We start from the raw sequence: 12,498 nt of genomic DNA, 5'->3' as shown, positions 1-12,498 counted from the left end.
ATTATAATTATACTTCTTTTAAAACGAATTTATCATTCTTTATTAGCGATTCGATAATTGTCGAAATTTCGTGATCACTATTAAATATAATGCGAAAAAACAGAGCTCAGCTTAAAAAATAAAAAATTAGTAAAGGGGAGAAAGAAACCCGAGAAGGTGAGGTTGATCGGATGTTCACCTTGCCATAGTCTTCAGCGTTCCTGCATACCGCTGGCATGGTGGAGGAGACATATTTATGGTTACAGGCATAGGTATGCAATCCCGTGTAGCTCACTTGACCAACAGCAATCTCAGGTCATACTGAACTTTAACTTTTGATTCTTATATCGTTTTACACGACACAGAAGCTTGTTAGGTTACACATGGCAGTAAACTTACAGCCATACGGTACATGTCTACAGTTCTAAATCAGAGATGAAAAAAATAAATAGTTAATATATAAAATAAAATAAAGACTCATGAGCCAAATAAAAGTATAAATACAACATAAAGAATGCATGGTATTAGCGATGAAACATTTAAGTAAGAATTCTGACGAAGAAAAAAGTGAGACAGTTCATAATCTACAAAAACTCAATCCTTTATGAGATATCGAGAAAGGCCAGCATAAAACGCAACTCTGGTTCGAGCCAGTAAAGGTAAGAGAATAGAAATGGCTCTGGTTATTGCTCTTGCATTTCTCGAAAAATAACATAGATGAAGACCCAGACCAGCGACAAACTCTCGATTTCGTAATGTAAGCTCTGACTGAAGTATTTAATTGAACTGTGTGAGAAACACTGGCCCAGTATGGCAACCAATGACAGCAATATATATTGGTAAAGGATTAAATTTTCCAAACTGTCAAAATGTAGTTTACATTTCACAGTGAACCGATTTATTGGACCAATTCAATATACATTTCGCCTCAGTCTGAAAGGCTTTGGCAATTCTCCTGCAATCTCAGAGGCATTAAGTCTAAAAACTTCAAGATTCCTTATGCACACTTGCTAAGAAAAGACATCTGCGGAAACTGAGTCATACCTCTTACGCACACAATATGACTTTCTCATGACAATTTACTAATAAGTTGCAGCTGAAAATAAATGTACCGAATCTTGACATTTTCAGAACCATACATCATATAATGATCGGTTCATTGAACATCAAATTTACATGGTGAATAAAGGACCTTTGCATGCAACGTGCGAACTACATGTGTTTTTCTCGTCTTGTGCATTAATGTTATTTTCTATGTAAACACGTTCAACACTCCTATTTGATACATATCCACCTTACAACGAAACTCACAAGCAAATGTGAACATGCATATGTGTATTTTAGGGCTGTTCCCTATGCTGAGCATACCTTGTGCTACACTGCATGGTTGGTGATTGGGTTTTTTTTATAAAACCTATTCCATAACTAGGCAATCGCATTAGATGCTACGCCTTGAATTAAGACTATGAATTCTACCAGTAATCCACAATAATCTAATTGTCTTCCTTCTGCGATCTTGAAAAAAAACAACACTACAGACTACAGCAAAGCGTCCAGGCTTAGTCGACAATGGGACAGGACCAATAAATAACATTGCAACTCACAAGTTTAAGTTTGTCAAAAACATTTCCTATCGTGAAAATCCAGAGATCTACGGCTCCATATCAAAAGTTGTCATCAAGAGTTCTCTGACCCCCGACAATACTTCATTTAAGTTCAATCTATTTACCACGGGCGGAATTGCATACAGCCCTCGATGTCATATTTAACCATACCTCATAATGCAACGATTAATGGTATATCATAAATCCGCATTATAACTCGAAAGGGAACCGTTCAGTTGTAGCAACGTACGGGATTTATTCAGTGTGTTCATTTTAATACTTTATCGATGCTTAGTCTAGTGTCGGTATACTAAAGCAAGAAAAGACAATCACCGGTGGTGTAAAAAAAATGCTACCTGCGCTGCAGAGAAACAGCGATTTCCTTGGAAAATTAACATCAGCTACGGGATAACTTAATGTTTTAAAATTTCTTACACTGCATTTCATAGAGAGATCTCTCACAGGGCATGACCTCGCTGAGTCAAGGAGCCTTATAACTTACATTATCTTAAGAGACTCATAAAACCTATTCCACAAGATTTTTCTTCAAATTTTACTTATATCTGCAAGGCAATACACATTATTCAACTAGCGCAAGTTCTGAACTGCCGTTTGGCGGACAGAGAAGTAATCCTAGTTCACTTGATATTTCGAGTTATTTTACAACTCTTAATAAGCCATTTTGATATATCAACCTTTTCAGTTCCTAAGAATCTCTCTCTCTCTCTCTCTCTTAGATCATAAAGGTATATGAAGACATCCGGTATGGGCTTGCCAAATTATTTCGCGACACCTTATCTCTGGGAGAAAATCAGTCCGTACCTCCACCTTGCCTATTGTGATTCCCACGGCCAGGGCGTAGAAGAAAGAAAACCATAAAAAACGATGGGGGTTTTTCGCCGAGGGTGTTTCTTCTTGGGTAAGGGCGTAAGATTCGGAAACAAGGGAACAAAAAGGGCCCAGGTTGCAGTGGTTGCATTCATGTGCATTGCCCTTGAATTGCAAGGTCCTGCAACAAAAAGGTTACCTGCATTATCCTGCATTCTGTGACATTTTCCCATAGTGGTAGATGCCACATGTAGAGTCTTTTTTATGATCTTGTCGGTACTTTATGGTTTCCTTTTACTGCCAGCGTATGGGAATGCCTCAAGGTGATAGTAACGGCCCATCTTATCCTTTAAAAGAATCGTCTTAAAATCTTGAGTGATATTATTTAAGATATATAGCCATTCCAAAGAGGAAATGTTTTTCCATGCTGTTTTACGTAGCGAATATTTAAGCACTGCTAAAGTTTATCTGCAGCAACATCGGCCGGTGGTTGTATTAGTGCGTCTACCTGCATTGTTTGTCACCGTCCCCTTGGCAAGACAAAAACCCACCTTTATTCTTTCTCTCGCCGCATTTCAACTTATTTCATCGATACCAGGTCCCATTTCATTATCTAGGAATTGTTGTGGAATGTAAGGAGTCAAAAGGAAAAACAAAAAACATCCTCACTTAGTCACTTGAATTGTTCTTCGGGTCTGACAGGAATGTTCAGCTCATAAAGGATTACAAATAGCATATGCAGATCCACGGTCGCCCATCCCTTTTGCCACATCCCTCCCTCCCTTGCCCTTGCAGCCGTCCCGAAGCCTCCTCATGGCAATGCATCGACCTCTGTGACTCCTTTATAGGTCCATCGCGCGAGATCCATTTTTCACACAGGTTGTTCATCAATGCAGCCCAAGTGTCAAAATTCACAAACTTGCCTGACTAGGCTTGTTTAGCAAAAGGGGCCCACGGCCTATTCATATGCAATGAGAACCCACTCCCTGTTTTGTTGTGGGCCGGTGCATAAATCATGGCTGTTTAGTGACACTGCACTTGGGGTGGGGGAGTTCCTTTTCCCCCTCTTCCTCTAGTTCCCACAAGGCGTGCTCTCTCTCTCTCTCTTTCTCTCTCTCTCTAGCCCTCTCAACATCCCCACCCAACCCCTACAAAATGCAGCTCACTCTCTCACTGTCTCCCCTTTCAGGAAAGCCCCTCCCTTGCATCTCCAATCTATGCAGTTTCAATCCTTCCTCCGAACCAACCACAAGCACACCAGCTACACTCCTTGAGGATCCCGAGAGACGGGAATCCTTCCCAGACTCCCTCCGAGGAAGACGACGTCAACAGCCATCCTTCGAAGACAATCTTGGACATCCAAAGTAACTTTGCTGCTGCATATGGCAATGACCCTCAGCAGCTGCAACATCCGGAAGAAGGGCCAAGTCTCATACATCTTTGATTACGCTCGCAGGTGAGCAAGAGACATTTTGAGATGGAATTCGGTATTAACTTACGATTGAAAGAATTCACTGGTGTGAATGATTTCTTACGGTTTTTTGACGTGACACTGGTTTATCATCACTGTGTCATGTAATTAGTTTACTACAAACAATTTTATGACACGATTTTAGTAAAATTACAAAAAAAATCTATTCATTTGACTCACAATACAAAAAGATGTCACTACGGTTAAATTATTCTATTATATCTTGTAAATGATTTATACTTATTTTTGTTAGGGCTAATATGAACACGGGGTACTGGAATCATGATTATTCATCAACATTGTGCCATGAAACAATAAACGAAAAGGCAAATGTCACTCGCAATAACCGACGTTCTCAGACGCAGTCATGACAGTCATCATAACTAATGCCGTCAACATCATTTTAATCAATACCTGCACCGCAAGATAGATCGTTAGCATATGACTGACACACACAAGATAACTGTTTCTTGGACTCTCTTATTAATAAATTCTAATCAATATTTTAAAAATATCAAACCCTCATTATTCAGCCGCATGTAATCATCCAGAGTAAGGAAAAATTACTTCAAATGATGAAGTCTTGCCATTAAAGTGAAATTTCCCATTATCTTAGATTATATTTGCAATAAGGATCATGGTCAAACTACATAAACTACCATCATATGGAAACATTTTAATGCTTTGGTTGTAGTTCCTCAAGCATGTTTTTTCTCAACTGAACGGCCTTACCATTTCAAAATCCACTGAGATATGTCACCATCATTCACATAATTAACATCATTCCAGTTGGCACCATCATCATTATAATCATCACCGTCATCATTATAGAAATGACTAATATAATTTTTAATCATATGTTTGTGTGAATTTTATACAGCTCATGTGGTCTTACTGATGACATCTAAAGTCATTCAAAATCCTCAAACTAAACCTAACCAAATTTGCGGCAAACCCTCAATTACATAATAAAAATTGATTAGTTGATTGACTGATTGTTTTAATATTATCAGGCGTCACAACAAGAAAGGTCATCGACTTTAAAAATGTATATCGTTGGCTGATGACATCAATCTCTGTCACTTCGTTTTGTCACTCCCAACAACTACTGTTTTAATCATCAATGACATCGTCACCAACAGCTGTAGTGGCACCGTTGATGCCACTGGGCACTGCAAAGGTATTCCTTACTTCATTAATTAAGAGTGAATGAGCCTTTCACACTCGACATTTTTTTCTCAACGCACTGGTGATTATATCTACTATTACCAGTCCTACCATTACAGTCTGATCATGCAGTAGTTCCGATTAATATTAACATAACATAATTATGCAATAGTCATCAATACTCTCATTGTTATCTGTTTACGACCAGTTTCACAGAAAATAAAAAATACTACCGCTACAGTAAAGATTCCGTTAACGTTCGAAAACAAAAGAATCAAAGCACTTTCCAGCTGACGTCATATGCAAAACCTCCATTACAAAAGAAAACAAACAAGGGAAGCAAACAAATAAAGCGCCAGCTACTCGTCTTCTCTTGCATAGCGGAAAGCCAGAGCGAACGATGTATCAATCATTTGGCTCTAGATATTCGCCTTTTTAACCGTAATCCAAACTGCCAAAGCTAACGCGAATCCAATCTGAATCACTGTGGCACTCTGGCACTCATCTGACCCACAAACTTCGCGCGTTAAACGCCCTTATGCCAACCGTAGTCATGGTCGAGAATTCCTCGTCCCCGTAACGGACCCGTATGTAGGGCAAGTTGATTCCCGCAAGCATCAAATATTGCGTGATGAATTGTAACCCCCCGCCTACCTCCATCCCTCCCTCCCTCAGCCAAGGACTACCCCACTGCTCCACCCGAGTGCTTGGAATTTCAAGCATTCCGCCCTTCCTCCATCATCACAATCGCTTTTAAAATAAGGTTACTTTTTTCAGATCGCCGTCTCTGTCGGCGTTCACCACTTTCTTTCCTGAAAAACCAATGAATATTATAAACCATCTTCATATTTTGGTTTTGATACTCAGACGGTACAACAAACAAATGGCCACGGAGAAAAATAAAAGCTTACATGATTACTGAAAATAATATTCATGCCCTACGCAGTGATGAAGCTGAGTTGGAAATATAAAACAGTTTTATGCATTATTTTCTATATTTTTTTTTTTTGTATATCATTTACAGTTCTTTGCTCAAGCATACGCAAAAGCTGACAACAAGTCTTCATCTTATTTTCAAGTCTCCCTCTGACAAACTGTGTTTGATAAGTAGATTGAGATCGCGTTCATTAAAGCATTAAAATTCTAGCATCATATTACAGAGCAACATATATTTTTTTTTTTAATGTAAAACATAAAAATAGAAAAATACTCCCTTGCTTATTCATTAAAACTTATCAATTATTGTTCCCTCTCATTTAAACCCAACATTGCGTTATTATTCGCCTCCCCCCCCCCACCGCCCCTGCCTCCCTGGCACAATGCACAGAAGGAAGCCCCCATTTAAAATGTTCATTTTCTTTTAAGATCCGACGCATACACTAAATGACAACAAGCGAAATGGAGGTGGCCTTATTTCACCCAAAACTGGCTCATTACCAAGCAGAGCAGGAACCCGAGCGAAAGCATAAAATTCGCGCATTAAACGACACCAGCCGCAGCTTGCCGGTAAACAGGTTACTTTCACCTTTAACCCTCCGGGAGTGGTATCACAACAGGAACCGATTTCGGGAGTTAAAATGTGCCAGAAACCGAATTAACACGGTTTCAGCTGGAAACTTTGGAATACGTGTACTGGTTCACTTAATGGGCTTAGCGTTAAATGAATCATTGTTAATTGATTTGGTTACACAACAGTTCGAAGCTCCGAAACAATGACCATGATGGGTTTTGTTAGGAAGAGAAATCCCGGCCCCGGAGAGCGAGGGAAAGAGAGACAGAGATACGAATGAATCGCATTTACCTTTTTCCCGCGCTTTTTAACGAAGGCAGTTTATCCGCCTTTCCATATTACGTCGTTTTGGGGGCCATTTTCAGGACTCTCGGGAGGGCTGTAGTTCGTTCTCTTTCACTCAACTTTTTAGGATGAGGGAAAAACTGGGTTAGCGGGTATTTTTCAATTTGCATTCTGTGACTGGAATTCCTATGGACGTTTTGCAAGCACCACTCGGTGCTTTGTCAAGGGAAAGAATGCCTATTACCAAAGGCGCCTTCCATCATCGTCTCTCGTGTATTTATCTTTCATTTAATGGTTGTTAGCATTGGCCAATTCCTCTCTGGTCAATTTCATCCTGGTCAATTCTGCCATTAGAAGAGGCTTATAATGCCAGGATCGGATATAATTCTGATTTGTGTCTATGGCTTCGATTTTGCCTTGGACACGTCTTCTGTAATGAATTTCACTGGACAAGCTTTTTACACGCACGGCTTTTGTGCCTACTGGTTCAGTCAACTGTTCTTTATGTCTCTTCTAAACGTTACATTCTCGACAATTCTTAGCGTTTATGCTATTTCTCATATGGCGATTTCCAACTATTCCCCCTTCCTGTGTTGCTTCACATTTTCATCCCCATCAGAGTATTATTCTTAGCTGAGAACTAAGCTCGTGAGTAGCATAGAGGGCGTTCGAGTCCAGAGTGTGCCATTGCAAGATCTCTAGATTGGCGATTCTCTCTGCGTAGCGATCCTACTGATTGGTAAGATTGATTTACTTCGAAAAGTTGAATCAAATTACCACGTGTAAATTAGAATAAAAATCATTACTTCATTCCCATCACCGTTAAGGAGTACCTCCTCAGCGTCTTTAATATCAGTGGGATCGCTTTCCGATCGCCCTTTTCCTCGCCTCTTCTGATTCCATTTCTTCTCTCATCCAACCTTCCTCCTCCTCCTCCTTCCCCTCCTCTTCTCTCTCTCTCTGTCTCTCTCTCTCTCTCTCTCTCTCTCTCTCTCTCTCTCACTTCTTCCATTCTCGCCGACGAAATGGAATACTTTCCGGGCCTTTTGTTCCAGAAACTGCCTTTGTAAAATCGTAGCAAAGTTCTACCAAAACTTTCACTTCCATTCTGGCGGAAACTATTTTAGAAGTGCAAGTCCACTCCCTGTGAATGTGACCAGCGGCTCCTTCATATTTCTGGTTACACCAAAAACGTTGATGTTTAGACAAAATGCCGACTGTAATACTTGTACGGTTTCCAGAAGCATTCCGAAACGCAATGGCTTCAAATCTATCCCAGAACGTATAAAAACACACAAAATCTTTCATTATATATATTATATATATATATATATATATATATATATATAATAATATATATCTATATATATACATACATACATACATACACACACACACATATATATATATACGCGGTATGTGTGTGTAGATGCATTTATCTGTTCATACCGGTTTTGATGTCGGCGTTATTACTTTAAAACATAGCAAATATTTCAATGGCGTTTCGTGACATTTGCCTGACTATCCACAAAGAATTTAATTATTTCATTATGCAGGCCTTTTAAACAAAGGGGATCAGATTTAGATGGCTATATTTATTGGCATTTTACAGTATCCCAGCTCTGTGCAAACAAGACAGTGAATTGCGAAACTATTAATTCATTTGTTATCATAAATCATAAAAAATTTGAGAGTAAACTGTAGATCGAGCAGATACATAATTGAATTATATCTCCCAAACAGTAAAAAGAGAAAATGAGAGAGAAGCTGTCGTCGACGAATAGTAGAAACTAAAACAAATAAAACAAATAAATTCAGTCTTTTCAGATATGAAAACGTTCCGCGTTTGTTTCTCATCTCTGGCTTCTGTCTTTGATAATCACCAGTTACAAATTGTCGGCGAGAGTTTGCAAGAAAGAGACCGACTTAGCAATCATGGAAATTCGCGGATTCTTTCATCTTTATTCTCCAGAGAACAAGACAATTCTGTTAGCACACAATAGATGTTTCCAAGAGGAGCAGCGGGAAGAAAATTACGGCTGTTGCATGCCAGTTAATAAATAAACACTTGCACAGGGGAGAGAGAGAGAGAGAGAGAGAGAGAGAGAGAGAGAGAGAGAGAGAGAGAGAAGAGAAGATATGTTTAACTAACCTTACTAGTTGGAAGAAAAGAATGGAAATCAGATGTGAAAGTGCGTGTCTGTGTATAAGAGATAAAGAAAGTGCGTGCCTGAGAAACTTATTAAAGCAATTGGGGTCCTGTAAAAGTGAGAGGGTATTTTTGACTAAAAGCAAAATGCTCCATTCCCAGGCAATATCGTTGAAAAGACCAAATCAAAACCGGCTAAATGGTAGCATAAGCACCATAAAACCAGGGTTATTGTTGCGTTAACACCATCCCTACGACTAATACCGCATCTTTATTATTGCCGCTACCGTAAAATCGGGTCCGTGTTCTCGAGAAGAGAAATTTTCACACAGTGTGCGTTGCTGCAAGCACATTTGCCCAACATTACAGTCCAATAAGTCACCAACAACGCGATTCTAATTCTATGCTGGTGTGTGTGTGTGTGTGTGTGTGTATATATATGTATGTATATGCATGTATATATATATATATATATATATATATATATATATATATATATATATATATATATATATATATATATATATATATATATATATATATATATATATATAAAATATATATTTATATATACACAGATATATATAAAATAACCTGACATTGGACTGTATGTGTATAATTGTTATGACTTATTGGACTATATATATATATATATGTATATATATATATATATATATATATATACATACATATATGTATATATATGCATATAACTGTAATTCTTTAAATATTTAAATAATACCACTTTCTACAACTGGAAACGTCATCAAAGCATCGTTCACTCTCTCTCTCTCTCTTTGTGTTTTATATATATATATATATATATATATATATATATATATATATATATATATATATATATATATATATATACATATATGTACACTCAGAGAGAGAAAGAGAGAGAGAGAGAGAGAGAGAGAGAGAGAGCAGATAAAATTGTGAATATTATCATGACCACCTTAAAAACCAATTCTCTACTTAGGTATCTATCTTTTATTATGATATATCGACCATCCTTTAGGATCCCTATAAAGTCGACTTCTCTTACTATATCTGCCAGTAACGGTGTGTCTTACTTTTATGCTAATTCGTGTCTTATCTAAATCACAACAGTTCAGAAAGTTGTTTCAGAAATATATAGCATTCCCATAACTGTTACATTTCACCATCAAGCATCTGATTTCAAGAAGTTAAACTAATGAGAAATCATTTCATACAATTTTATTTTCGTTTTACCAAGTTTTTTAATTAAAAGAAAAAGACAAAAAAATATATGAACTCCGCAATTATCCTGTGGGATACTAACGTCACGAAAGTTTGAGATACCCCAGTGATATTTTTCCCTCAAAAGCTCAACTCCTGAAATCCTCAAAAATCTTGAAAAAGACGAAAACAATTCCTGCCCATGAGCTCTTTCCTAATGACTTCTTTTTTTAAGAATTCGCATCCGAGTCCTTCGGTAATATCAAAGTTCAAATTCGTCCTTGCTCTCTCTCTCTCTCTCTCTCTCTCTCTCTCTCTCTCTCTCTCTCTCTCTCTCTCTCTCTCTCTCTCTCTCTCTTTTCGGGGCTGTCGAAAACCCGGCCTACTCTCTGACTAGTCGACGAAATTCCAGCAACTTAGCGAATTTCTCTCCTTCTAGCATTTGTTATTTTTTCTTCCTGTCTCTTCTCTCTCCGGGAACCTCCATTGACGCCGCGATGAAACAGGCCTCGTTAATAGGAGCGTGAATGGTGAATGTTAATGACTCGTAACTTGGTCCCCATGAGGGCTCTTGAGAATTTTAATAACTTTTGCGAGTTAATATTACAACCGCTCTTGCCACCCATAACCCCTGGCCTCTCCTCTTCCATCCAGTCCCCCCCACCCTAACACTTCCCCACCCCCAGGTCTAAGCACTCCCCCTAAGAGTCAGCATCCAGGATCTTCCTCTCCAGACCCTCCCGTTATAGCTAGTACCAAGGGTTAGTTAGCGTTTTCTTTCTACCCTCTTTCTCTCTTGACAACTCCGATTTTTACATTTGTGCATACAGCATACACATACAAACATATACTGTATGTATGTGTATATGCATATACATACATACTGTATGTATATGTATATATATGTATATGTGTGTGTGTGTGTCAATGTGTACACTACTATATCTTACATAACTTTTAACCTTAATTGCTAAAGGGCTATTAGATGCATTACTGCGAACAATAATCAAAGTGAAAATGAAATGCAGACAGACGACAAAGAAAGAGAAGAAGATTTACCTGTTTTAAATAACGTGAACCGTACATTGTAATCATAATTCAGTTGTGTAAGATACTTCAACACTGAAAAGCTTCATTAGACAGCAGACATTCATCAACGTTTATCAAGTATTTTTTCACTTTACTCGCATTTATCTTCTTAAATTAACTGCCAGGTCATCATAGCATTACCTACAAAGTATAATTTAACTTGTGCATATGCATATGGTATATTCTGGAATAAAGGGCAAATACAGAATAATGTTTTCCTAAACAGAAAATGTCAACAAACTGCAGATACATAATGTTATCTGCCTTACAATAAAAATATGACCCAATACAAAACTACAAAATCTAATTTAAAATTGATAATTTCTCACTAATAAGTGTTGTTTACAAGGTTCTATATCGCAACGACGACTAACTGACAATAACTACTGCCTTTTGAATATTAATACGTACCCTATACACAAACACAAATTTAACTATAAAACGTTTTATTTTATAACACGAAAGGTTCAACAGCATTGGAAACAATGAAAAAAATGCAATAATAATAATAATAATAATAATAATAATAATAATAATAATAATGACAGCGTGAGCAAGGAGATATTCAGGGTAATCATCATCATCCCCATCTTTATAAAACATGACGTTTTGTCGACCCCTCCTTTAATGAGATTATTAATAACTTCACGTTGTCCATTTTTTGTTCATTTAGTCAATATCTAAAGTTTCCGAGTCTCGAGAATTGTGCATATCCTGATTACAGGCGAGATGAAAGCTTGCAAATGAAAATTAATGTAGTCGAGAAAGAAGACTTTTACCTGGCATTCAGCCACCTGAGATTAAGACCGGGTTTTACTCTGCAATCGTCTCAAAATGGCATGATTAATTCGAAGGGAAGAGGCAGGTTACTAATCAACTTTTATTTGCAACCAAATCATAAGGTTTATCCTTGAAGTGCGTCCTCGCAAAGGGGAACAGGGGAGCACAAGTCACCGGCTCATAAGGACCATTACCCGTATGGATATGCTGCGATTTCAATACGTACGCCGATCATGACACACACCCTCCGCCATCCCAATGTCTATTTTCTAGAGCAAATTGAAGGTCTGAGAAAATCAGAAAATGGAATTATAGATGACGAGTCCCTCCTGCTTTGGCGCTGATCAAAGCGACAGACCTTTTTTTTTTATTTCCTAAATGTGTTTCTAAGGCAACTGAGGGTTAACGAGGGCTCGATTCTTCGCTGAAT

General features: G+C 38.0%; 2 long non-coding RNA genes across 2 annotated transcripts in view; one reads left to right on the top strand and one right to left on the bottom strand.

Moving 5' to 3' along the window:
* LOC136828038 (uncharacterized) overlaps positions 1-12,498 on the bottom strand; it is a 98,538-nt gene that overhangs the window by 72,002 nt on the left and 14,038 nt on the right. The window lies entirely within an intron of this gene.
* Positions 3,473-12,498, top strand: part of LOC136828037 (uncharacterized) — a 32,751-nt gene continuing 23,725 nt past the window's right edge. The window contains exon 1 of the long non-coding RNA XR_010849885.1: positions 3,473-3,867. This is a non-coding gene — a long non-coding RNA (uncharacterized lncRNA). The remainder of the gene's footprint in view (positions 3,868-12,498) is intronic.

The sequence above is a fragment of the Macrobrachium rosenbergii genome, chromosome 42 (assembly GCF_040412425.1).
Source record: "Macrobrachium rosenbergii isolate ZJJX-2024 chromosome 42, ASM4041242v1, whole genome shotgun sequence".
NCBI classification, from domain to species: Eukaryota; Metazoa; Arthropoda; class Malacostraca; order Decapoda; family Palaemonidae; genus Macrobrachium; species Macrobrachium rosenbergii.
The sequence above is the reverse complement of the archived record's forward strand: the minus strand, read 5'-3'. Positions and strand labels throughout refer to the sequence as shown.